This window comes from Podarcis vaucheri (genome assembly GCF_965113315.1).
Source record: "Podarcis vaucheri genome assembly, chromosome: 15".
NCBI lineage: Eukaryota > Metazoa > Chordata > Lepidosauria > Squamata > Lacertidae > Podarcis > Podarcis vaucheri.
This window is the reverse complement of record NC_138753.1, coordinates 33,194,772-33,222,664: the sequence shown is the minus strand read 5'-3', so window position 1 is coordinate 33,222,664 and position 27,893 is coordinate 33,194,772. Positions and strand designations below refer to the sequence as shown.

The following is a 27,893-nucleotide window of genomic DNA, read 5'->3' as shown; positions in this document are numbered from 1 at the left end:
AGACATCAGTACTACATAAAATGCCCCAGGCTACTTTAAGATAGTTTACTTTACATTAAAAGAACAGACTTGGCTGCAATGCTAAGATACAATTACATTTTAAAAACTGTGCCCTTTCTTCAAGTCACTATCCAAACTTGTTTCTGTGGTTTTCAATTCATAGTTTTATTGTGCCAATAACTTGACATGGACTGACTGCCCACTAGTTTTCACAAGCTTTATTCTCCTAATGTACAGAATACAGTGCATTATTTTTTGTACTTTGATAACAAATGCATGTGTGTGCAATTCGTGCTTTGGTGAACCCATTCCAAAAGAGAAAGCTGAAATCAAGAATCTTGAATTTACATTCTAACAGACAGATAGTAGTGCTTGTATGACTCCCAAATTACTGTTTTCTCTGTTTCCCTAAAGTTATAGCTGTTGTACTATCAAACATGAAAAGTGTCTACTACTCTAAAGTTTCCTGAACAGGTACTGTATTCACAAATAGTGCTGCCTTTGCAGCTGACCAGCAGAGGGAGTACGTCACAGCCAATGTTCTGCATAGCTGAAAAGAATTTTGTAAACATCACAAACTAGATAATTTTACTAAACAGAAATAGAGAAGATCAATGTTTGCAGATCATGAACAGAGAATGCCAACTTCTCAGAATAAAAATTGTGTTGGAAATAAAATCTTACTTTCAAATGTTAGGACTACAGGATTCAGTTGTAATCCTAAAATATTAGCTCTTGTGTCAATCAATATAATACAATTTTATCATTTTCCCACTGTTTTGTGCTTTTACCAGGCTGACATTTAAGCTATTTATTATACTTGTTAGCCCACATCATACCTAATTATGCTTAAATGAAACTTACAAACAAATAATATTCCAATCTTACTTCAGAAGTATATTTCATGCAACAGATTGAATTAAATCTAAGGAACTCCTTACATTTTTCTTCCCCCTTCATATGCTCTATTTTAAAATATCCAAATGATAAACTAGAAATGCTACTGGAAATGTTTGTCAGTGCAACTACTAAAATTGGATTCCAAACTCAGACAGTACCAGAGACAATCTTAGCCAATACTGATGTTCAGTGCTTTTTCCTGGGGTGATGCATGCCCCTTAACATTTTGCAAATCTTTGTACTTTTGTCCTTTTACTGTATTTATTTTTCCCAATTTGAACTATAAAATGGTGGTTTTCTTGAGTCAAAATGAGAGTACCCCTAAACATTTCTTTAGAAGAAGAAAAAGCATTGCTGGTGCTGTAAATCAAATCATTACAATTTCCACATTTAATGTACATACACAAATAAGAACAGAAAATCTAAACCCTGAAATTAGCACACCCTCCAAGAATCATGTTAAAGAATAAGCTTCGCTTCCTAAACCTTTTCAATTAAAAAATAATGTTTAAAAATTGGAGCAGGTAGAGGGGAGTATGTATTTAGAGAAGGGATTGTCATCCTTAAAAGTAAGCCACATTACACAAGACTACCTATGCAGTCTTTGTGATTATGTTCAGGCAAGGTGCAATATTCAGTTGCTAAGCACCTTAGTTGTTTTAATGAAGTATGTCTAAAAAATAGTCATAAATTCCATGTACAAATTGTAAATGGAAACAATGGACCACATAAGAAATATACCATTCAATATAGAAATATGATAATCACCAAATGATCAAACATGTATAGTGCAATCCATATATATTCTTGCATACAAATCATATACCACTTGCATATGTTATCAAAGATTTAAGATAAAAAGATAATGAACGCAAACTTGGAACTACTGAGAAAAGCTTCAATTACCAGTATTTTTCCTATGGGGGAAGATGAAAAGTATACAAATAAAAGATTAATTACCAAGAATCTGTTACTTATTCAGACCTTTTAAAAAAAATCAGCGTGATCAAAATAGTGCTCTAGAGGCTTCTCTCAGCAAAAATCTGTGCTTTAAACAGTACCACAAATATGATTAAAAATAATTAAAAAACCAAATTTATATTAACTGGCAAATAAAAAGTACACACCATTGCCTGTTATATTCCATCTTTTTATAAAGACTCACCCACTCCACAAGTCTAAGTGCTTGCACTGATAATGCTTTGCCACCGGTTTGCTTCTTCAGACTGAGAAATAAGTGATGGTTTCAATAATAAGGGTGGTTGAACTAATTTCAGTGCCTTAAGTAAAGTACAGTTCTCTTTAAACATCAGTGTCTAACTATTCGTATTCTTTGGGGCTGGGCTTTTCTCTCACTAGATAAGCTGTTAAGTCATGCCTTGATTTTAGATCTGCCAACATACAGATTCTTCTGGTGTAGCCTCCCCCACTCATCATCAAGAGTGATATACTTCTTGTTCTATTTTCCCCACCCCCACCCGTATTACAAAAAAAGGCACTGCAGGGCAGAAATTCCTCAGGTGCTTGCTAATGGAATTCCCAGGGTCTATGAACCGCTTCGGGGATCAAGAGATCTCATAGCCCCTGCTGGGGTAAGAAGCAACGAGTCTGTTCCATTTAATCAAATACAGAATGAATTTTCAGCCCTATTCACTAGGTTGTCTCCAGGGCTCCAAAAAAGCACCAGGGAGCAAGAATCACACTAATGTGGCTCTTTCAGGCAGATATAATTAGTTTGATTTTAAAGAGTCACATTAATATCACCTCAGTACTATTACCCAGATTGTGCGTGACAGCGATACTGTACATCGCAAGGCTGAAAAAGGGAACTAAGGAAATATAAAAAGAATCATACAAAATGCTACATATTCTACAAAGGGATGTTTCCTATTATTGCATGCTGCATGGTTTCATTTTAACAGCAAGACATTCATGCTTAACTCTTTGAGCATGAAAACAAGCTAGCAGTGATTAATTTTTCCTTTAGATTTTTAACTTTAAAAATGAAATCTCTTTGTACATGACGCTGAGGTTGCTGAATACTATGAGTTTTGAAAATCATGAGATATAACGAATGCCAAATGGCCCTGGGAGATAACTTTTATGGCTAAAAGTCAAGGGATATTTCACAGTTAGATAACATTAACATTTAAAATAACATTGCCCTAAAGCCTGTTTAAAATGCGCTGCAGACAGATTACAACCATTATTACTTGTGAAAGGAAACTGTCAGATAATAGGTCATAATGAACTAGATTCAACCCCTAGTTTATGTACATGCTATAACTAAAAAGAAACAGTTGCCCGGCAAAAAAATGTAAAAATACATCAAAATAGGTCTGCGTGTTTTTTATACATCATGGAAAAACATCAGATTATAGGCCTCCTAAATTGAGTTCAGTACCAAGTCCTCTCTCACGTTGACAGTAAAAGGAGTACAACAGTCTTTGCTCTGGTACATAGAAAACTCATTCTGTACTGTTTTGCTGACCTGGCTGTCTAAACAATCAATTTAATTCACTTGAAAGTCAAACCACCTGCTAGACTGGGCAAGGATTATGAAACCTACAAACTAAAGCAACATGATCCAACTCTTTACTGTGTCCTTTTTGAGAAAACTAAATGACACTGTAGAGTTCTTTTCACAGGAAAAATAATATTTGAATACAAAGTTTTAAAACCAGCCAAACCTCTGTTAAGAGTGATACAGGGTTAAAATCACAGCTGATCTCCTTTTGACACAAACACAAGTGTTTTGACAGAGAATCATAAATACTCTGCTTAGAAATCAATAGAGATAGCCTCCAGGAACAGCAGATTGAGGCATCAATCACCTGCAAGTTTGGTTAATTAAGATGCTGAAAGAACTTAATGCTAAGAATTCTCTTATGTAAACCCACAAGTCACAGCAAATTATGTTCCTGATTAAGTAAGCAAACTGTTCCTCTGAAATTAGGTACAGTACAGAGAAACAAACTTTTCCTATTTTATAATATCTTTCTTCCACACAACTCATTTGGACACTATGCAATTTTAACATGTGCATAACAGATAGCAGCAATGCAGGCTGCTCCTGGTAAGAATGCTTTCTAGTTGAGCAGCAGTTAACAACAGTTAATTTAAACTTTCCAGACAAAATGTGATGTTTCATCTCAGCCCAAATGAGAAGAACTCCCAACATGTAGCTGCTATAAATACTTTTTAAGAAAAACAAGATGCAGCTTACAGTTTCATGTTCATAAAGAGATGTGCCAGAACTTAAAACAGTTTGAAGTTGACAACCAAGCTTCTCAATCACATTTCCCATTGAAGTGCCAGGAACTGCTTTTGGCTCTATCAAAAGCAAGTTTCTGATCAAGACAGCATCAGAAGACTGCAGACATGGCAGCTGCTTAGGATCCAATTATCTGCTTCTATGGGATTTGGTCATGGATATACAGCTTCCATGCCTTAACCAGAAGGAACAGAATACCTTCCAGTTCACACAGGTAATCACAGGTATTCTTCCTTCCACATGTACACACTAGAGCTTTTGAAACTGCATCATAAATGACAGGAACACAATCAGGTAAGGTTATCCCTGACTGCAAAGTCAGGTAACAAAAAGTAGGCAGAAGCATTTTTTGACTTTAAAGGAAGTCCAGGATATGGGGGCAGAAGACATAAAAAGTGATGTCTTGTACTAGGTTAACTTATTTTAAAGTAAAGTAATCAAGTGCAAGAGGGTATATTCATACCAATCAAAATATTTCATCCATTGTCAGGTAAAAATGAAAGTTAAGAAATTGTTAAGCAGAGTCATCTGCCTCCACCCCCCCAAAAAAAACTTTCACATTTATAAATGGAACCAGGAGGCGTTGGTTATTCCAGAACCCCAGTGTTAGTTTGCATATGCACTCTGCAGAAAAGTACAGCTGAGTAAGAGGTGCTCATCCCTTTGTATATAGGGGGAAAGCTTGGGTGCACTCAACAACAAACAGATTTTTCAAGTGCCAACCTTAGAGGATGGATACCGTGATATCAAAAATGACACCCAGAATTAAAGACTAAAGTCATAATGCTTCTTTCTTTTCACAGTTCTAGGATTTAAAAAGGTACTTCCACACCAATTACTTTCCCCTGGGCAGATGCATGAGAAACTATATTAAAGCAAACACATATACACAGAAGAAAGTCTTGGGGCACTTTAAGAAGCTTTATTATTATGAATTGCATTCATTAGATGCATTTTTCAAAAAAGAGACCTAAAGTACCTTGTAACGTGAAACATGCATTAAAACCAAATATAAACACCAGAACACAATAGAAACCTAAACCTCACTTCTATAACATATTTAAAAGCAATATACTTATTGTGGCATAAATTTACATGGGCTACAGAATCCCACTTTCATGAACTGTGATCCAACTTCGATGTGGCTGGCTGGATCATGCTTCATGTCTTTAAATAATGCGGCACAACTTAGAGGAGCAGGTTTATTATGGCAGCAGCTTTCGTGAAGCTAACATCCCGGATAAAACTGTCTTCCAGGTGCCATGAAACATTGCTGATACTCCCGCCTCATCGCAAAACCTAACTGCTTCTTGCCTTGATTGAGTGGGCTGCTTGCTGCACGTAGCCCACACCAGCTTACTCGCACAATAAATCAGCGAGCCTTTAAAGGTGTCACACATGTGCGCACGTGTTTATTTGTTTCGCACATTGATGACCCGTGTTGTTGGGTTTTTTACAGGGTGTGTGGGTGTTGTGCATTGGGGAGGGGGTGTCCCCGCCAAAATCAGCCTGCAGCTCACACCCGGCTCTTGCTTCGGATCCGATTCGTTTACACACAAACGCGCCCCACTTCCCGGTTCAGAGTACAGTGTGCGAAGACCCGAGGTTTTTCTTTTTACACGTAGCCGTAAAAACGAACCGATTGTAAACACCAAGCCTCACCATTTAACTGAAGAGCACCACCTCCTCCTCTCTGAAGGCCCTCAGCAGCTGCAGCAGCAGCGTCCCCCGGCCCTACACTTTGCCCTCCTGAGGTGACCTGTAACTCCAAGCGCGCATTCACACGTACGCGCGCACACCCAGGGCTGGCCGGGCTCAAGGCATTCGGCCCGAAGCCCCGGCACTTCTTCGGCCTCTCTTCATCCCCTCACCGGCTTTTAACACACCCACCGTAGCCAACTCGCCCCCACCCCCCCACCCACCCCCGCGGCTCCCCTCCTTCTCACCTCTCCTCAGCGGCAGCAGCGGCGCTGCCTGCGCCCATAGAGCCCTCGCTCCCACTCGGCAGCCGCCCCCCAGTACATTCCAGAGAGAGCAGGCGAGGCGGACGGGACCCTCCATCCAACACCGACCGACCAACCGGCCAGAGCAGACCGTCCCGTCCTGCGCCGCCGCCGCCGCCGCCAACGAACAACACACGACTCTCAAGCACTGACGGACTGATTGACTGAACTGAGGGGAGGGAGGGAGGGAACGCGCCCGCGCGCGCCAGCAAGCGGCAGGCGCGCGCTCGGCTCCGCTCGCGAGGGTAGGTGGGTGGGTGCGTTAAGCCCCGCCCCATGGCCCGCTCGCGCCCGAACGCAGCCTCTCACAGACGGAGAGGGAGGGGGGAGGCGCGCGCTCGAGGCTCCGCCTTCCTCCTCCTCCTTCTTCTCCTCACGAGTCGAAACGGCTGGGCTCGCGCCTCAAGCGCCGCCCACCGCGCTCGCTCAGCCAAACGGCGGTTTCCTTTGCCTTCCCGCGCTCCTCCCTCCTCCCGCCGCCGCAACACTCTTGGAATGTACCAATGGCGTAAACAAATGGAAGGTGGGGGGTGCGCGTGCGTAAAAGAGCGAAATCTCAATCCTGGCCGAGCCGCGTCCGTTGCTTAAGCGGAGATGTGAGGGCGGCGACTTTGTGTACGAAACGGCTGGCTTTCGAAGGGGGGGGGGGGCGCCGCCGCTTGGAAGTCCGAGGAATGAACAGCGAAGGTGTTTCTCCCCCCCCCGTACGAACATGGGCGTTGCCGTCCAGAAAAGGAGGCGGGGCTGCGGGCATGTGTAACTCTGTTTGACCTCCAGTTTTCTCAATGAGATCCAGCAACGTGCGAAGTTCGTGTATGGTTTGCTGTGGGCTTTATCGCTGCGCACTTTACTGAGATGAACGCTACGATCCTAGTGTCAGAAATAAACCCCATTTAGTTTAGTAGGACATGCTCCTAGGTAAGCAGGTGTGGGATTGCAGTGTTGCTCCTTTATAAAACCCATTTTAAAAAAAATTACGTGTGTTTTTTATTCATAGAGGCAGTGCTTTTTTCTGGGGGGACGCAGGGAGATGCATACCTCTAAACATTTTGTGAATCTTTGCACTTTTGTCCATTTACTGTATTTATTTTTCCCGATTTGAACTATAAAATGGAGATTTTCTTGAGTCAAAATGAGAGTACTCCTAAACATTTTTAAAGGAAAAAAGCACTGCATAGAGGCATATGATAGCAGTTTAAAGTGACCAGAGCACCACAGGGCTCACATATGTGAGAGGCAGTGCGCTGCAGTGGTTAGAGTGCCAAACTAGGGCTTGGGAGACTAGGGTTCAAATACTCCCACTCAGCCATGAAGCTCACTGAATATCCTTGGGTCAGTCACTCAGAGCCTCTGTCTGGGAATTACTGTATGCATCATGGAAGAAAGGAGAGATATAAAGGTAGCAATTAAACAAAAATAAACAAAGGGCAACTTGCTGCTGGGTCTGCTTGATGGCCTGTAGCTGTAGACAGGTGAGCTAGTAAATTATCTGAAAGTCTTCTGCAAGGCTGAGTTAATATATTTACCAGCAGCAGCACGGAATGCTATATATCAGAGGTTCCGTTTTATGCCTGATGTCCCCAGAGGCCGCAGTGATGATATGCATAACAAATTCTGAAATTAAAAATGGCCATGTGTCATAAATAAATAAAGCTACTCATTTGCTAACTAGAACTTCTCTCCTTGGGGAAGCTGAAAACCTTGAAAGGAGTGCCACGGGGTTGATTTTTTAGCACTGGCACAAAGCCAGTGTAATTCTAATGCCATAAATAAAATTCTACACTTGATACACAGAGTACAGCCTCCTGGTTTCATTTGCTATTGTTATTCCTTTCTTTGCCACACTTACCCATTCATAATGAAAGGAAAAAATTGAAATGTGCATTCATGAAATTCAACGCAGTATCTTATCTTTGCTCAAGAATGCATGCACCCCTATCCTGTACGTATTACCATCCCAGGAGTGATGATCTTACTTTCTAATAGCTGTAGCATTTGAGTAGCTCCTGCAATAACTCTTGTTCTGATCAAGTTTACCTTTGGTCACTCATGCAAACATACAGCCCTGAACATGCCTTCTGTCTCCGATACATGTTTATTTGGAATTAAGACCATTGTGTCCAATGGGGCTTGTTCTCTTATAAGTTTGTTTAGCCTCTCCGACTATCTCTCTCCTTTAACATATAGAGACATAGGGAAGAACAGTAATAAAATATTTCTTCAATGACAATACACCATGGGCAATTCAGCTAGCTCCAGCTGGGGTGCTCATTTATATAGCACCCAAAAAGAGTGGAAATGTATCACCTCAAAAGAGGACACAGATTTGCAAAGAACTTACGTATCTAATTTATATGTAAAAAGTAAAGGTAAAGGGACCCCTGAACATTAGGTCCAGTTGTGGCCGACTCTGGGGTTGCGGCTCACATCTTGCTTTATTGGCTGAGGGAACCAGCATACAGCTTCCGGGTCATGTGGCCAGCATGACTAAGGCGCTTCTGGCGAACCAGAGCAGCACACAGAAACACCATTCACCTTCCTGCCGCAGTGGTACCTATTTATCTACTTGCACTTTGACGTGCTTTCGGACTGCTAGATTGGAAGGAGCAGGGGCCGAGCAACAGGAGCTCACCCCGTCGCAGGGATTCAAACCGCTGACCTTCTGATCAGCAAGTCCTAGGCTTTGTGGTTTAACCCACAGCGCCACCCGCATCCCCAATTTATATGTAATGATGTAAAATTAGGAAGAATTGCTATCATTTAACTAAAATACATCTCACAGTAGTGGGAACAACTATGGCCAGGTGTCTGCTTTCTCTTCTGTGCAGGTGTTCACTGTTGATCTCAAACTTCATGGCACCTTCTCACCATTCTTGGGGTTCTTTCTCTTTAAACGAGACTTAGACACTTCCAATAGAGGAGAGTCAGCCCAATAGAGGACTGCCCATTGTAAATTAGGGCACCCACCCACCCTAGTGACATTATACGTCATCTGGCTGTGGTTAGAATCCACTTGAACATTGTGGAGTTGACAACGAAACAAACAAACAAACAAAAACCCAATAGAAGCTTGTATTTTTCCTGTCTAAAAGAAGACAGATTGTGGCTGCTGCATGTTTGGCTGACTTTTAGGTGTTCTAAAAATAAGCATTTTTGGAAGGATCAACGTCGCTAGACAAAACAAGATTCTTTGTTGCAGGCCATATATATTGACATTAATAGTGAAGCGAAAACAAAGGGTTTAAATTAAGAAAAGCATTTTCAAAACCCCACCTCCACCAAGTTTTAAAAGAAATATAATGGAAAAGGGGATCTCAGGAAATGGCTGGCTGTCATCCAGGTAAGTGCTTATAAATTGTAATACTATTAGCGGAAACATTTCTTTCAACGAGTGAAAATAAAAGGTTGTTGCTTCCATAAGAATTCATGGATAAACTTTATACCAACAGGGAACTCCTAACCAATAAGACATGCACTAGGATGCTAGGGAAGGGACTGGCCATCATTGCCCTGCCCAACTTCTGCTGTTTGCTGCTGCCAGCCTCCTCTGGAGTAAGGATTTGGGAGCCAGCTGTATGTGTCATCTAGCCTGGTGAGAGGACCCCTCCCCTCTGAGCTGTAAGCCAAGCTGCTTGCAGTACAGGAAAACTAGAAACTTTATTGTCAGTTAACTCTTGTTTTGCTTTGTATTTACAGTAAAGGTAAAGGTAAAGGTACCCCTGCCCGAACGGGCCAGTCTTGACAGACTCTGGGGTTTGTGCGCCCATCTCACATCTATTGGCCGGGGGCCAGCGCTGTCCGGAGACACTTCCGGGTCACGTGGCCAGCGTGACAAAGCTGCATCTGGCGAGCCAGCGCAGCACACGGAACGCCGTTTACCTTCCCGCTGGTAAGCGGTACCTATTTATCTACTTGCACCCGGGGGTGCTTTCGAACTGCTAGGTTGGCAGGCGCTGGGACCGAACGACGGGAGCGCACCCCACCGCGGGGATTCGAACTGCCGACCTTTCGATCGGCAAGCCCTAGGCGCTGAGGCTTTAACCCACAGCGCCACCCGCGTTTACAGTACTTAAACCTATATTGTGGCGTGTGTGTTTTGGTAATACTGAACTTATTCTGTGTTTGTTAAATTACCATTTTTGAAATTTACTGATATGCTCTATATTTTGTATATTTGTATTCTGATTTTGGACGCTTGCTGTAAGCCACTTTGGGTGCAGCCCATTGTGGAAAAGTGGCATGCAAGTAGATTCAACCAACCAGGTCTACTGAGAAATAAGTCCTGCTTGCTCCTAGGTAAGGGGGTTAGGACTGCAGCCTAAATTCTTACACAGATCAGGGGAAGCAATAGTGCCACTCTATTCTGCCTTCGTCAGACTGCACCTGGAATGCTGTGTCCAGTTCTGGGTACCACAATTTAAGAAAGATATTGACAAGCTAGAAGATGTGCAGAGTGGGACAACCAAGATGATCAAGGGTCTGAAACTCTGAATTGTTGATGGAGTTTGGTGTGTTTAGCCTGGAAAAGAGGAGACTGAAATGAGATATGATAGCTATCTCGAGGGCTGTGACTTGGAAGACAGAGCAAGCTTGTTTTCTCCTGCTCTGGATGGTAGGACTCGAACCATTGGCTTCAAGTTCCAAGAAAGGAGATTAAACACCAGGAATAACTTTTTGACAGGAAGAGCTGTTGGACAAGAATGGACTTCTTTGGGACGTGGTGGACTCTTCCATCGGAGGTTTTTAAGCAGAGGCTGGGTGGTCATTTGTCATGGGTGCTTTAGTTGAGATTCCTGCATTGCAGGGGGCTGGACTAGATGTCCATTGGGGTCCCTTCCAACTCTACAGTTCTATGATTCCACAATGCCTGGTGTGGGATACCACTTTTGAATACGCCTACCACCACCAAATGAATAAAAACAGACTCCCTGTAAATAAATTAAAAAGCACACAAAGGTCTGTATAGTTAAAGCTATGGTTTTCCCTGTAGTGATGTATGGAAGTGAGAGCTGGACCATAAAGAAGGCTGATCACCGAAGAATTGATGCTTTTGAATTATGGTGTTGGAGGAGACTCTTGAGAGTCCCATGGACTGCAAGAAGATCAAACCTATCCATTCTGAAGGAAATCAGCCCTGAGTGCTCACTGGAAGGACAGATCCTGAAGCTGAGACTCCAATACTTTGACCACCTCATGAGAAGAGAGGACTCCCTGGAAAAGACCCTGATGTTGGGAAAGATGGAGGGCACAAGGAGAAGGGGACGACAGAGGACGAGATGGTTGGATAGTGTTCTCGAAGCTACCAGCATATTTTGACCAAACTGCGGGAGGCAGTGGAAGACAGGAGTGCCTGGCGTGCTCTGGTCCATGGGGTCACGAAGAGTCGGACACGACTAAACGACTAAACAACAACAACTTGGCCATTTTGCCATTTGTACTGGTTGTCTATTTGCAGGGAGTTCATAAACAGAGGATTCCCATATGTGATCTCCCCGCATCTCAAGCTGCACCTTGAAGTGCTGCTCTCTACAACCACTGATTCTGCTGCATCTGTAGATCAGGCCAGAGCCTGTTGGTAGGAAGAGGAGGTTATCATACACAGACAGCAGAGGGCAAGGAGAAATCTGAGGTCTAGCGCCGAGGGCCTTCTGGTGGTTCCCTCACTGTGAGAAGCCAAGTGACAGGGAACCAGGCAGAGGGCCTTCTTGGTAGTGGCACCCGCCCTGTGGAATGCCCTCCCACCAGATGTCAAAGAGAAGAACAACTTCCAGACTTTTAGAAGACATCTGAAGGCAGCCCTCTTTAGGGAAGCTTTTAATGTTTAACAGACTACTGTATTTTAATACTTTGTTGGAAGCTGCCCAGAGTGGCTGGGGAAACCCAGCTAGATGGGCGGGGTATGAATAATAAATTAGTACAGTGGTAGCTCGGGTTAAGTACTTAATTCGTTCCGGAGGTCTGTACTTAACCTGAAACTGTTCTTAAGCTGAAGCACCACTTTAGCTAATGGGGCCTCCTGCTGCTGCCGTGCCGCCGGAGCACAATTTCTGCTCTCATCCTGAAGCAAAGTTCTTAACCTGAAGCACTATTTCTGGGTTAGCGGAGTCTGTAACCTGAAGCGTATGTAACCTGAGGTACCACTGTATTAGTATTAGTATTAGTATTAGTATTATTAGTATTAGTATCATCGCAACAGGGAGAGCCAGGTAAAGAGCACATTAAGCTGCTAGGACTCAGGAAACCCCATGGTTTTCAAGGACATGGAACAGTTCAAGAAGCAGCCCTGCACCTCATTTCTTGGAAGAGCTGTGGTTCAAACCCACCTGTGGCTAATGTGCTTCCTTTATCCCAGCCCAGTCCCCAGAAGGTTTATGGATGCCTGAGCTGGCTATCAGAGAAATAGGAGGCAACACCTTTTTTGTATGTAGCCTATGGTTTAAATCCCCTTCATGGATCACTGCCTTGCCGTGGCGAAGGGGCTTGAAGAACTCAGAGAAGCTATGAACTACGCCGAGCAGGGCACCCAAGATGAACAGGTCATAGTGGAGAGTTTTGACCAAACGTGATCCACCTGGAGTAGGAATCGGCAAGCCACTCCAGTATCCCTGCCAAGAAAACTCCATGGACAAAGACAACAGGCATATAAAAGTTATGACACTGGAAGATGAGCCCCTCAGGTCGGAAGGTGTCCAACATGCTACTGGGGAAGAGCGGAGGACAAGTACAAGTAGATCCAGAGCTGATGAAGCGGCTGGGCCAAAGCCGAAAGGACGCTCAGTTGTGGATATGCATGGAAGCGAAAGGAAAGTCCAATGCTGTAAATAAAAATATTGCATAGGAACCTGGAATGTAAGAACCATGAACCTGGGTAAGTTGGATGTGGTCAAAAATGAGATGGCAAGAATAAATATTGACATCCTGGGCATCAGTGAGCTAAAATGGACGGGAATGGGCGAATTCAGTTCGGATGACTACCATATCTACTACTGTGGGCAAGAAACCCGTAAGAGAAATGGAGTGGCCCTCATAGTCAACAAAAGAGTGGCGAAAGCTGTACTGGGATGCAGTCTCAAAAATGATAGAATGATCTCGATACGAATCCAAGGCAGACCTTTTAACATCACAGTAATCCAAGTTTATGCACCAACTACTGGTGCTGAAGAAACTGAAATTGACCAGTTCTATGAAGACTTACAAAACCTTATCGAAGTGACACCAAAGAAGGATGTTCTGCTCATTATAGGGGATTGGAATGCTAAAGTAGGGAATCAAGAGATAAAAGGAACAACTGGCAAGTTTGGCCTTGGAGATCAAAACGAAGCAGGGCAAAGGCTAATAGAGTTCTGTCAAGAGAACAAGCTGGTCATCACAAACACGCTTTTCCAACAACACAAGAGACGACTCTACACATGGACATCCCCAGATGGGCAACATCGAAATCAGATTGATTATATTCTCTGCAGCCAAAGATGGAGAAGCTCTATACAGTCAGCAAAAACAAGACCTGGAGCTGACTGTGGCTCAGATCATCAGCTCCTTATAGCAAAATTCAAGCTTAAACTGAAGAAAGTAGGAAAAACCACTGGACAGGTAAGATACAATCTAAACCAAATCCCTTATGAATACACAGTGGAAGTGAGGAACAGGTTTAAGGATTTAGATTTGCTGGACAGAGTGCCTGAAGAACTATGGATGGAGGCTCGCAACATTATACAGGAGGCAGCAACTAAAACCATCCCAATGAAAAAGAAATGCAAAAAAGCAAAGTGGCTGTCCAACGAGGCCTTACAAATAGCGGGGGAGAGAAGGCAAGCAAAATGCGAGGGAGATAGTGAAAGATACAGGAAATTGAATGCAGATTTCCAAAGAACAGCAAGGAGAGACAAGAAGGCCTTCTTAAACGAGCAATGCAAAGAAATAGAGGAAAGCAACAGAACGGGAAGAACCAGAGATCTGTTCAAGAAAATCGGAAATATGAAAGGAACATTTCGTACAAAGATTACCATAATAAAGGACAAAAGTGGTAAAGATCTAACTGAAGCAGAAGACATCAAGAAGAGGTGGCAAGAATACACAGAGGAATTATACCAGAAAGATATGGATGTCTCGTACACCCCAGGTAGTGTGGTTGCTGACCTTGAGCCAGACATCCTGGAGAGTGAAGTCAAATGGGCCTTAGAAAGCACTGCAAATAACAAGGCCAGTGGAAGTGATGGTATTCCAGCCGAACTGTTTAAAATTTTAAAAGATGATGCTGTTAAGGTGCTACACTCAATATGCCAGCAAGTTTGGAAAACTCAGCAGTGGCCAGAGGATTGGAGAAGATCAGTCTACATTCCAATCCCAAAGAAAGGCAGTGCCAAAGAATGCTCCAACTACCGCACAATTTCACTCATTTCACATGCTAGCAAGGTTATGCTTAAAATTCTACAAGGAAGGCTCAAGCAGTATGTGGACCGAGAACTCCCAGAAGTGCAAGCTGGATTTAGAAGAGGCAGAGGAACCAGAGACCAAATTGCAAACATGCGCTGGATTACGGAGAAAGCTAGAGAGTTCCAGAAAGACATCTACTTCTGCTTCATTGACTATGCAAAAGCCTTTGACTGTGTTGACCACAGCAAACTATGGCAAGTTCTTAAAGAAATGGGAGTGCCTGATCACCTCATCTGTCTCCTGCGAAATCTTGGGACAAGAAGCTACAGTTAGAACTGGATATGGAACAACTGATTGGTTCCAAATTGGGAAAGGAGTACGGCAAGGCTGTATATTGTCTCCCTGCTTATTTAACTTATATGCAGAATTCATCATGCGAAAGGCTGGGCTGGATGAATCCCAAGCCGGAATTAAGATTGCCGGAAGAAATATCAACAACCTCAGATATGCAGATGACACAACCTTGATGGCAGAAAGTGAAGAGGAATTAAAGAACCTTTTAATGAGGGTGAAAGAGGAGAGCGCAAAATATGGTCTGAAGCTCAACATCAAAAAAACGAAGATCATGGCCACTGGGCCCATCACCTCCTGGCAAATAGATGGGGAAGAAATGGAGGCAGTGAGAGATTTTACTTTCTTGGGCTCCATGATCAGTGCAGATGGTGACAGCAGTCACGAAATTAAAAGACGCCTGCTCCTTGGGAGAAAGGCGATGGCAAACCTAGACAACATCTTAAAAAGCAGAGACATCACCTTGCCAACAAAGGTCCGTATAGTAAAAGCCATGGTTTTCCCAGTAGTGATGTATGGAAGTGAGAGCTGGACCATAAAGAAGGCTGATCGCCGAAGAATTGATGCTTTTGAATTATGGTGCTGGAGGAGACTCTTGAGAGTCCCATGGACTGCAAGAAGATCAAACCTCTCCATTCTGAAGGAAATCAGCCCTGAGTGCTCACTGGAAGGACAGATCGTGAAGCTGAGGCTCCAATACTTTGGCCACCTCATGAGAAGAGAGGACTCCCTGGAAAAGACCCTGATGTTGGGAAAGATGGAGGGCACAAGGAGAAGGGGACGACAGAGAATGAGATGGTTGGATGGTGTTCTTGAAGCTACTAGCATGAGTTTGATCAAACTGCGGGAGGCAGTGGAGGACAGAAGTGCCTGGCGTGCTCTGGTCCATGGGGTCACGAAGAGTCGGACACGACTAAACGACTAAACAACAACATGGTTTAAATATATTTCCTTGATGTGTAAGATAGATTCCAAATGAGCTTTTCAAACATTTTATCCCACTCTTCTTCCAAGAGCTTAGTATGGTACCCCTCTCCCATGTTTTAAGCCAAAACAACCATGCGAAGCACATTAGGCTGAGAATAACTGGCCCAAGGCTACCTAAGGAGCTCCATGGCTGGGCAGAGATTTGAACATGTGTCTCTCCAGTCTAAATGCTCTGTCCACTATGCCATACTGAAATAACTTTGGGCTCTTTTTGAGACTGTGTTTTTAAACAACTGGGTGATGTTTCTGGCAGTTTTAAGAGCTTATTTCACATAACATCAGCTTTCAAATGAACTTGTGGCATGACTAAAATGAAGTGTGTGTGTGTGTGTGTGTGTGTGTGTGTCGTGGAACTGCCCTTGAGGATGGTGAAATCTTTCCTCACTCATCAGACAAAATTAGTTAATGTTTCCTGAGTCTGCTGCAAAGCTGAAAAGCAAATGTATATTCATCCAGCAAATCTCTGCAAACAAGACAAGGACAAAATAACCACAAATCAAAAAGCGACTTATTTGCAAGGAATAGAAGACATGGCTAGCATGTTTTCTCTAGATGGCCTCTGTTAAATGTGGCTTGCTTCACTTAGATACTCCACTTGCCTGCTTCACTTAGATACCCCTTTTTAAAATTTCTTTGCTCTGTAGAGAATAATGATGCTAAGGGAGTGAATCAAATCCAGTCCCCTGCCAGGATGTACTCTATACCCCAGCATGGTGCACTCTCTGCCTCTCTTCCAGTTCCCTAAGGAAAGGACAGTCCTGCTGACAGCAGCAACTAAAACCCAGGCAGAGATCCTTAAAGGCAGGCCACAATACAATTTTCTATGGTCTCAGATTAAACATCCTTTCTCCCCCGCTACCTGTCTGTCGGAGTGCTGCGGAGGAGGGGATGTATAATCAGCGGAGGCTATTCATTCACCTCCATTCACATTCTTCTACCTGCATTCCTGGATGTGTTTCCCATCCCACATTTATTTCAGCTGGATTTGTCAGAAGCTTAACTCAGAGCTAATTAGCACCCTAGAATGGCTGTCTTTTCTATTAGGGTAACTTCACAAAAGGTTTACCTTGTGATTAAAGTTGGGTGCCTCGGGACAGCACCCTTGAATGCATCCTTCTGCATTCTTTCAGAATTAAGCCTGGAGGAGGAGGGTGGAGTGGTGGGGGAAAACACCCACATTTTCTCTAATCCTAAGAAAAAACAAAAACAAAAAAAAAGCCCTGAAAGAGGACTTAACTCCTTTCTAAAAAGTTAAATCACTTAACTCTGCCTGACCTGTTGCCAGAAGCCAGGAAGCTGAACCAACAGAGCTTCTGTCTGTGATCCTTCAGCACAAAAGATCCTCTGCTTCGGGGCTTTGTTTTTATTTAGGTGGAGTGACTTGCCTTTGACACCCCAGTTCCCCTCCTTCAATAAATCCAAATGACTGAAAATAACAAGGGCAGAGCCCGAAAACCACTTGTAACCGCTATGTCACTGAAGTTAATGGGATTTACAAGTTTGTGAATGGTTTTCCAGGCTGCAGCAAAACTTGTTAGGAGATTTCTATTTCTTCAATAAGAAGGTATTATATTGGGCAAAACTGCTATGCCAAACATTGCATCTTGCAAACGCACACACTGTATCGTACTTGGGTAGCCTCAATTAGCTGTGTTTGTTTTTCTCTGGGCTTTTTCTGGAAAGCAGAAGAACCAAAATTATCCTATAAAATAAATAACAGTGTAGCCCAGTGTGTTTATTATATAACCCAGGCTTCCTCAACCTCGGCCCTCCAGATGTTTTGACACTACAATTCCCATCATCCCTGACCACTGGTCCTGCTAGCTAGGGATCATGGGAGTTGTAGGCCAAAAACATCTGGAGGGTCAAGGTTGAGGAAGCCTGATATAATCTGTATATGAGGAAAAAAGACAGCCACCTGCAAGTTGAGCCTCTATCTAATGATGGTCTTGATAACTGGGCAGAATCTTAAGGGACTTGGCAGTTCTTCGAATAAACACTACCCATTCCAATGGGCGTGTTTAAATACTAGTAAATGTTGAATCACAAAGTCAACATATATTGATAACCTGTGTAAATCTCAAATTAAGCATGGTAACTTCATTCATCAAAGCATACTCAGCCCCCTTTGCCACACTCAGTTTAAGAATCATTAGTGGGGGAAAACCTGTGCTGAGAATCTATAGAAATCCCTCAAACCACATTTTGGAGATGGGTTGACATTCTCCAGGCCGAGTCCTGGGAACTCAGAAAGGCCTAGTTTCTTCTGCACCTGTGTGCAGAGACAGGCAAGCTGATGTTGCTAGCAGCTGGGATAGAGACATGCTGTTTTTGATGACAGCTAATGGCGAGTTTCTTTTACTCCATGGCAGAGCAGCTGCTTTTGGCCATGAGTTTGAGCATCAGTTGAATAGATTCCTTGTACTGTAGCCAGACTCTTAATGCGCTGACTCTTGCTGTAATTTTTAAAAGGTCCACTATTCAATAATTCCTTGTCCCAGGAGAAACTACAGGAGCAGAGGAGGTGGACCCCAAAATCGCCAAAGGTAGGCTGTAGATAGGAGAGTGCTGTCTATGGCTCTTGACAAAAAAGACTTCATGTGGCCCCATGGAAAGATGTTGTCTTACTATGACAATGGGCACTGCACATGCTTTAAACAAACATTTTGAAATAAGACTGGGAGTATACTAGAAAATCTTGTTGAAAGATATGATCTAAGAGGGCTTTCTTCCCACCATCCAAAACTCCATTACTCAGACACCAATGACTCAGCCACACCACTTAAGAAGATGTATTATTATTATTCTCAAACTGAAATTTATAGGCGATTAGATTAAAAACTAACATGCCATATTCGTTTCTAATGAAACGAGATTTTTGATTAACGACCTGCTGTTTAAAGCAATCCCCTTGGAATGAGCTGTTCTCAAACACTAGCTATGCTGTCAGCCGCACACAGGCTCCTGCTCTTTGTAGGGTGTATGGGTATGTTTTAAAATCTAATTACTTACTAATCAACACATTCTCAGAATGTGTTTCTGCCAGATGTAGAGTACTGATATGACTACACCAAGAGGGAAATTGACCCAACTCAAATCATGTACCCCTGTGGCTCTCCACATGTCGTTGGACTCCCATCAGCCCCAAACACTATGGCCAATGGCCAAGGACAACAGGAGTTGTAGACCAACTGCGTTTGAAGGACCACAGGTTCCCCACTGCTGTTCTGGACCTTCCCTGGTGGGCTTATATTCTCTGTTTCCATCAATAGATTCATCCACCTGTGGGAACCGTATATGGATAAGCATCGTGATGCAGGTGGCACTCACACCGAGGTTCTCCTCTACACCTGCAATGCACGCTGAAGGTCTTCATGCTGGATCTCCATTGTTGGATTGGAACAAACAGCTTGGGGTGGGATCTATGTTTTGCTCAGAGTAGACCCAACGCAATTCATATGGCCAGGTTAGGCCCATTCATTTTAATGAGTCTACGCGGAGTAAAACTTACCTGTGATAAATGGTATCTCCAATCTCTGACCACAGAGCTTTGGGAAACCACTCTACTGCTCACCACCTGCCAAGGCCATGAAATTATTTCAGCTGGATCCATTAATGGACCCCACTTCCTGTGCATTCCCACCACTCAGATCACACCACACTTTGTGGTGACTCCATGTAGATGGGGCAGTGGGACTGTGCTTGCTTGCTAGCCTTCCCCTATACCTGAGTTTGACATAGCCTGTGAAAGGGCCTATATCAGGAGTCACCAGTTCTGTGCCCGGGGGGACTGTGACACCTCTGAAGGCTTCAGAGGTGTCTCTGGACAAGTGGCCCAGACTCTGAGCTTTCCTTTAAAAAGAAAAAAGCTTCTAGCCTTCCTAGAAAGTTATGGGGCAAAAAATGCAGGTACTTTCAAAGCTGTTTCTGTGAAATGAGAGTGACTACCATGCATCTTTTTCCTGGGGGTGGTTGTCCCTCTCATTTTGTGTTATGCCACGCTACCCCAGATAAACCATTTTGTGCTGTGCCCACCCTCTCCATGACAGCTGTTTTGTGACTGGCACCCCAGCACCCTCTCAAAATTCAAAATGGGCCCACTAGTCCCAAAAAAAATTGTGACCCCTGACCTACTTGCACACCCAGAGAGCGTAAGCACGGACTCTGCAAACATAACTGGGATTCTGCCTATTCAACGAGCTCTCTGATCACTGATGCTGCTGAATGGTAAGATACATGCTTTGCAGGCAATAAGTCCTAGGCTGAATCCTTGGTATGGTCAATTAAAAGAATCAGGTAGCAGGTGATGGATAAATGTAGCTCAGTGGCAGAAAACATGCTTTGCAGACAAAAGGTTCCAGGTTCAATCTCTGGTATCTTCAGGTATAGCTGGAAAAGACTCCTGTCTGAAACTTTGGAAAGCCACCATCAATAACTATAGATAATAGTGAACTAGATTAACCCATGGTGTGAATTGGCACAACCGTCAATCAGCCAGAGTTGATCAGTGGGAGTCCTCTAAATATTGTTGACTCTACCTCTCATCATTCCTTGCTTAGCATGGCCAACAGTCAGGAATGATGAGAGTTGTAGTTCAGCAAATCTGGAAATAATTCTGACCTAGATAGATCAATGGCCTAAGTCAGTATAAGGTACTTTCCTGTGTACAGAATCTACATACACATAAAGTGTGAAGCCAAACACATATAAGGAGTGGAGCCAACAGGCTCTCTCGCAGACCCTCCAAGTGTCCCTATTTTCCAGGGACAGTCCCGGATTTACAGAAGCCACTGTAGTTTCTGATTTGATCCGGAATGTCCTGCTTTTCCTTAGGACATCCCTATTTTCATCAGAGAAATGTTGGAAGGTATGTATGTGCAAAGAGTTGCAACAAGCGTCATAATTATTGTGGAAAATACTGATAAGAATCACAGTCGCTCTATGATAATCTCAGAGAAGCACCAAAATAACTTGCCTTGGTTCACTATCAAAAATCTGGTTTCCTCCTGTAGGTTTTGGTAAATCAAAAGTACTTTGACTCTGAAGAGCCTTGTTTTCATTTTCAAACCCAACCAAGTGAAAGTTTCCTAACCGATAACACAATAACTCATGTAGGATTATTTTAAAACGCACACACAATACAGCACCCCCCACCGGGTGGAACATTGGGGCAGTTTTTTAAATAAATGTAACTGCCCAATTTGCAGGACAATTTTTTAAAAAAATTAAACAAGGTAAAAAGTATGTACATTATGAGTCATTGGGCATGCTTGGTATCTTTCGCACTTTCAAGCATGGCAGTCCTTTGAATGATGAAAATGTTTTGCTAACAAGTCCTGGCAGTGTTGTTTTTTGGTCTGCTCCCCCTTCCAGAGACGGCCTGCGAATTGGCACAAAGAGTGCAAAGTTGGCAAGACTTTTTGAGATCATATCTTGAGCATGCCGTAACACAAAGCATTTATTCTGCAGCAACTGAATACAATATTGTTTGCTGTCCAAGACTTCAAGAAAGACTGCAATCTGCTTTTTCTCTTCCCACATTCAATATTAAATTCAGTGTGCACTCACTCACTCTGTCACACACACACACACATTCTCTTTAAACATCTTAATGTTTCAGCTTGCACCACTTGTGCCTTTTTCCATTTTGGCATGGCATTACAGAGACGTTTTAAAAGGAAGATGGAAATGTGAGAAGAAATCTGTGCAATAGATTTTTTTTAAAAAAAAAAAATAGAAGCAAATAGTTTAACAATCATCTATAGAACAACAGGAATTGCACTCCATGCCAGCTATGGGGTGGGGGTGGGGGAGTAAAGAAGTACCATGTTGTTTGCCTTTAATATAAGCTTATAATAGCCTCAAGAAAAAGAAAAGGGGGAGCTATGGCAAAAAGATGTCTTCTTACCATTTTTTTCTTTAAAGAAATGAATTTTTCTATCAAGAAAGATTTAAGGATCCTTAAAAGAAGTGTTCAGGTCTGAGTGCAACCAAAACTGGGCTGCTGTAGTTCAACAAGGTAGCAGAGCAAGCCATTGCCTACAGTGGAAGAGCAAGTCAATCGAGCGCCTGGGGCGGCGAACGTGCCCTGCACCATAGCTGTCAACCGTCCCTTATTTGGCGGGAAAGTCCCTTATCCCAGCGCCGTGTCAAGCTGCTGTCCCTTATTGATGCTGTCCCTTAAATTTCCCAGGTTTCAAAGGAAGCAGATCCTCTCCCTCCCTCCCTGCCAGCCAGGGAGGAGGGAGGCTCTGTGTTGCTTGGCTGCGTTGCTCACCCAATAAGGAGTCTAAGAGCGACTGTGGGGTGGAGCTTGCATGCCTTGTGCTGATCAAATTGGCCGCGTTCCCTGGGGACTCGCCTTTGCTCAGCGCTTCCCAGCGGAGAGGTGACGGTGGTTTTCCTTGCTGCATCCCCTTTGCCGGGTTGCTGAGCTGTGGGAACCACTGCTTGAGGCTTCGTTTGGCTGCTGGCTGGGCTTTCTGCCTTTGGCTCGGAGGGGCTCGGAAGTTGAACATACCTGTACTTGGAAAATCCCTTATTTTGGCTGCTGATCCCTTACTTTCGAGGCTGCTGGGCCCTTATTTTCAAATCTGTAAGTTGACAGCTATGCCCTGCACCCAGGGGCGCAGCCAGCTGCCCATGGGGCGAGCTGGGGCAGGACACTCTGCAGGGCCTCTGAGGAGTCTGCCTGCCTCCTCCCACTCAGCCGCCCTATAGCTGAGGGGGCAGGCGGCAGGTGGGCTGTTTGGGCCACCGCGTCACTCACAGGAGTGCTGCCTGGCATGTTGTCATCCCCCTCAATGGTGACACCCAGGGCGGCTCACCCCCCCCATTCCTCCGCCCCTGATTAGCAATGTTCATATGTCATAATAAGCTGGAATTTCTTGATTATCGCAAGCCATCGGATGGTTGTGTATCCACATTCCTTGCACAAGATACAGCAGCAGCATTGCACCACAGAAGCATCTGTTGTTAGCTCAGTTGGTTAGAGCCTGGTGCTGATAACACCAAGGTTGCAGGTTCGATCCCCATATGAAACAGCTGTGTATTCCTGCATCGCAGGGGTTGCACTAGATCAGGCACATCCAACTCCCAAGAGACTGCGATCTACTCCCAGTAGAAAATAAATGGCAGTTATCTACCTATTGTCAGTCAAGGGGGGAAACACCAGAGAGTTGTTGAGCTTTTTTTAGGTGAGGCTAACAAACGACAAATGGACGTCCATTAGATGCATTAGATAGAGCGAGGACAGCGGGAGCCGGAGACTTTCATCGTGATCTTTTTTTATCCAACTATCAACAGGGATCACGCGATCAACCGTGAATGACTGCGAACATCTGGGGATCTACCTGTCGATCACGGTCGACTGGCTGGACATCCCTGCACTAGATAGTCCTCAAGGTCCCCTCCAACTCTGCAATTCTATGAACCTATGAGGTTCTTTGCCTACGTTACAGAAACTGCCACCATTCATACTGAGGAGGACCCTCAAACATCAAGGAAACGCCTCTGGCAGAAAGTAACACCAACAGAGTTTTTAAAAAGAACCACCCTGGCTGTGTAAATATTCACAGATTACTCATTTTTCCACAGGTGTTGGTAACTTTTCTGGGAGTGAATAAACTAGTGACATGGCACTAGTGATCACATGACCATGCTGGGTGGCATAGGAGCTCCTTTTGGCCATTAAACTTCTTTCCCGTGAAGCCTCAGTGTCACATAAATACCCCAGCAGCCCAAGGCATAGTCAGAAGGCACACACAATCATAGAAGGGACCCTGAGGAACATCTACTCCAACCCCCATATGATACAGTCCACTTTGTTGAGCCCAAGCAGGCCTGGTCTTGGTTAGCTTGGATGGGAAAATGCTCAGACGCCCTCTGTAAGTTGCCTTGAATATTTGAGAAAAAGGTCAGCTATGTAAAGAAAGGACTACTGTAAAAACGTATTGAGATATACTCGGAGTCGAGTGTGGATTTCATGCTCTTTATGCAGCTCATAGTAGTGAGGAATGCAAGTTCCCCCAAAATATCTGCTTTATATACATTATTTACACAACGGGCCGCACGTGATTGGCTAATTCTGGGGTTCTCCTGTAGGCCAATCAAGTTGCGGATTCACTTCCATCTTGAGCTGGATTGGGTGGCTCCTGTGGACCAATCATACTGCTGCATTGTTCTAGGACCAATCAGACTGCTGCATTCTGGACCCTATTGTTCTAGGATCAAATCAGACTGCTGCATTCTGAATCCTATTGTTCTAGGATCAATCAGACTGCTGCCTTTTGGATCCTATTCAACTCAGTACATAACACATATCCATGCAGTGGTGTAGTGGTCCGGGACTATGGCAGGTTGAAGATAGGGTTCCTGTCTCCACTATCCTGGAGCTGCCTCATCATCACGAAAAATGAGCTTTTCAGCCACTGAGAAGAAGCTTTCACACCCTTTGTGCTGATCAGAGCCAATCAGAACAAAAGTAGGTGAGTCGGCCACTGAGGATTGGCTCCTAGGATCACCCTGGAGAAGATGCGTCGGAAGAACTCAGAGGAGGAATTTTTCCATAAGCTTAAGCATTTAGGAACACGCACTGAAAACACAAGGTGTTTCAAGGGAATGGTGCACAAGCTCTGTTATATGCAATGAAACTTATATGCAATGAAACTTCAAAGAAGACACGGCTAAAGTAAGGTTACCAGATTTTTTTCCAATGATTTCGGGGACACTTTTCAACTTCAGTAGGAATGATAGGATTTTGTCAGGGGACTGATTTGTAAATCCGGGGACTGTCCCCGGGAAACGGGACGTCTGGTAACCTTAGACTAAAGGCACTCCGAAGGAAGATATTGGAGCAGTGCAAATCGTTTGCCCAAGTCCATGCACAAAAAATAGATTCATGCATAGGGATCTGCACTGATAGTTGCAGATCCCTTAAACCACAGAGCCTATGACTTGCCGATCAGAAGGTCAGCGGTTTGAATCCCCGCAACGGGGTGAGCTCCCGTTTCTTGGTCCCTGCTCCTGCCAACCTAGCAGTTCGAAAGCACGTCAAAGTGCAAGTAGATAAATAGGTACCACTCCGGTGGGAAGGCGTTTCCGTGCGCTGCTCTGGTTCTCCAGAAGTGGCTTAGTCATGCTGGCCACATGACCCGGAAGCTGTACGCCGGCTCCCTCGGCCAATAAAGCGAGATGAGCGCTGCAACCCCAGAGTCGGTCACGACTGGACCTAATGGTCAGGGGTCCCTTTACCTTATAATTATAAGATTACTGTATAATCTTAGAAGGTTTTGTAATCTGGAGAAGAAAAAGCTAAGGAATAAACCCTATACAAATCCCGAGAGGGGTCCCTAAGGCCTTACAGTGGGATGGCGCCTTGTATGCCTCCTTCCGGCAACGCCTGTGGCCAGCGTAGTGCCATGCAACTTGTCCAGTTAGCACAAACATTTTTGCTTGTGGAACCTTTCCCCTGCCCTTCCCTGCCCCATCCCCTTTACATGAAAAGGCGGATCCAGAAAGGCTCGCCTTTAACAGATTCAGCTTTATTTCTGTCGCTGGAAGGCCGCATTCCAAGGATGACTGCAGAGCAAGGATGATGTTTAACCTAGCAGTCTAGAATCCCAAAGCATAATATTTACAGCAGTCTTCTTGCAGCAGCAATTACCCTCATTAACTCAGGGCTCGGCCACTTGCCTCCTGCACTACGAAGCAAAACAAAAGCTATCTAAGGCAGGAATACAATTGCAGGATGCATCAGCCAGAAGAGGATAATGGTGCTCCTCAAAGCCCTAAAAGGTTATATTACTGGCCCCTTGTTGTAAAAAGACGGGGTGGGGTGTGGACGGAGGGAGTAAGTAAGGGGAAGCGGGTAAACAGAGATGTTAACTCATCCAATCTCTTCCAACTAGTAGTTGCTGACAACAAAGTTAAAAGGACAGAGGAGAGAGATTGATGAGTCCAGGAGGTGTTTTTACTTAAAGCCTGTAAAAGCTGTGTATGTGTCACTCAGAAAAGCCTGTGCAATGTTATACACGCCACCAAATTGTGGAGCTTGCTGTGTGTATCCCAACAGCCGCAGAGTCTCTGCTTCCAAAGCAAACAACATCTACTCTTGTCAAGATTTCTGGGAGGTGGTTGGGTTTTTTTTTAGATGCGCTCTCTCTCTCCCCCCCCCCCCAGTCTTTACGTAACACGTGAGATGTGTGGTGAGACACCTCTGACTGCTTATCATCTGAAATGCCTCGTATTATTTAGGAAAGTTCAATGCGCTAGAATTCTTGGCGGTCTAGACATTAGGGAAATGATAAGGGCGAAACAGGGCAAGCCACGTTTCTATGGAAACAGGAAGTGGCAGGATTCCCGAAAAAAAAATGGCTGCTGTGTTGTGAATGGTGGACTACTCCATCAGAGAGTGTTTACTCTGTGCTTGTCTATATAAATAGCTACTGCTGTTTTAAGTTTTTGTTGGGGCTTTTGCACTGTGAAAGGATTCCACCGGCCAAGAATAAAATAAACAGAGCTATGGGCTTCAGGCCTCTGTTTTTGTTTTCTTCTTTAGATAGCACATTGGTTCTCTCACCATTTGGGATTACTCCAGATTTCCACTGTCCGCGATTCTCTTCTTTGTTTACAATGATTAAGCTGCATTTTAAAGCCCCATAAAAACAGACACATTTCATCACTGTGACTTGCTTAAGGGTTTTGAAAACGACTCCTCTAATAAATGCTAACTTCCCGATGAGGACAATTATTCTTGGTGGATTAAAGGCCAAATAAACAGGATCAAGAACCCGTTAATAGAAGAGCTTCTGTTGAAAAGAGACTGGGAAGCGGAGGCTTGGTGAGGTCTGCAGCTCCTACAAGTGGCCCACATTGCGGTTATTTGGGGGACTGGATGTATTCCTACCTGTTCAGTGTGATAGATCAGGTTAACCGTGATTCCAGCACAGACTCCTGACAGCATGGGATGGAAAAGCCCTTGTAGGCAAGATATGATCTGAGCGCTTCCATTGGGCTTCCATTGACTATCCTTCTCTGATACAGAATGTTTAAGGAGCAACCATCATAGTTCATGTATTGGGTAAGCGCCACTGTCACCACCAGCAAGTCTGATCTGCAATACATCATTCCCTTTCCTCTCTCAATACAGCAATCACCCCCAAGAAGAAAAGTAAGAATTGGTGTGGTGTACATTGCCATGTTCAAAGCAGTTGCACATGCCTAAAGGATTGCAGAAGAAAGCTCTTCTACAATGGGAATGTTTAAGCAAGGGCTGAGAAGCACTGGCTGTACAGAGCATAGCAATTGTGGGTGTATTAGGGTTGCCATACACCCAGAATTTCCTGGACAGAGCTGGAATACTGCAGTTGGCAGCAGTGTCCGGGCAGAAATAGGTCAAATGTCTGGGAAAATCTGGACATATGGCAGTGCCCATTTTCCATAGAAATAGCTCAAAAATTGCATTTTTTGCGATTTTGCCAAAAAAACTCAACTTTGGGCAAAACTAAAAAAATCTCAACAACTTTTTCATTGTTTGAAATATGATAACCCTAGTTGTATCCAATGTAGTGTTAAATTAAAGTCACTTAGCTAAGGCTGCCATATGTCTGGAATTTGTCCGTTGGGTCCTGGCAGAATTTCCTGGGCATATAGTAAAATAAACTTTTGCATCTGGATTTTCACTTTTTGAAATATGGCAACCCCGTTGGAGGAGACTCTTGAGAGTCCCATGGACTGCAAGAAGATCAAATCTCTCCATTCTTAAGGAAATCAGCCCTGAGTGCTCACTGGAAGGACAGATCCTGAAGCTGAGGCTCCAATACTTTGGCCACCTCATGAGGAGAGAAGACTCCCTGGAAAAGACCCTGATGTTGGGAAAGATTGAGGGCACAAGGAGAAGGGGACGGCAGAGGACGAGATGGTTGGACAGTGTTCTCGAAGCTACCAGCATGAGTTTGACCAAATTGCGGGAGGCAGTGGAAGACAGGAGTGCCTGGTGTGCTCTG

The 27,893-nt window shown here is 44.1% G+C and overlaps 1 protein-coding gene across 4 annotated transcripts in view; it reads right to left on the bottom strand.

The window, feature by feature from the left end:
- Positions 1-27,893, bottom strand: part of CDON (cell adhesion associated, oncogene regulated) — a 123,143-nt gene that overhangs the window by 50,120 nt on the left and 45,130 nt on the right. The window contains exon 1 of one of the 4 annotated variants that reach the window (XM_082200248.1): positions 6,121-6,277. The exons of 1 other annotated variant lie outside the window; for it this stretch is intronic. The gene's annotated coding sequence lies outside the window, so the exon portion shown is untranslated. Of the gene's footprint in view, positions 1-2,065; positions 2,230-5,836; positions 5,984-6,120; positions 6,278-27,893 lie in introns of those variants that run through there. 2 more of the 4 variants (XM_082200251.1, XM_082200250.1) reach the window with 2 other exon arrangements.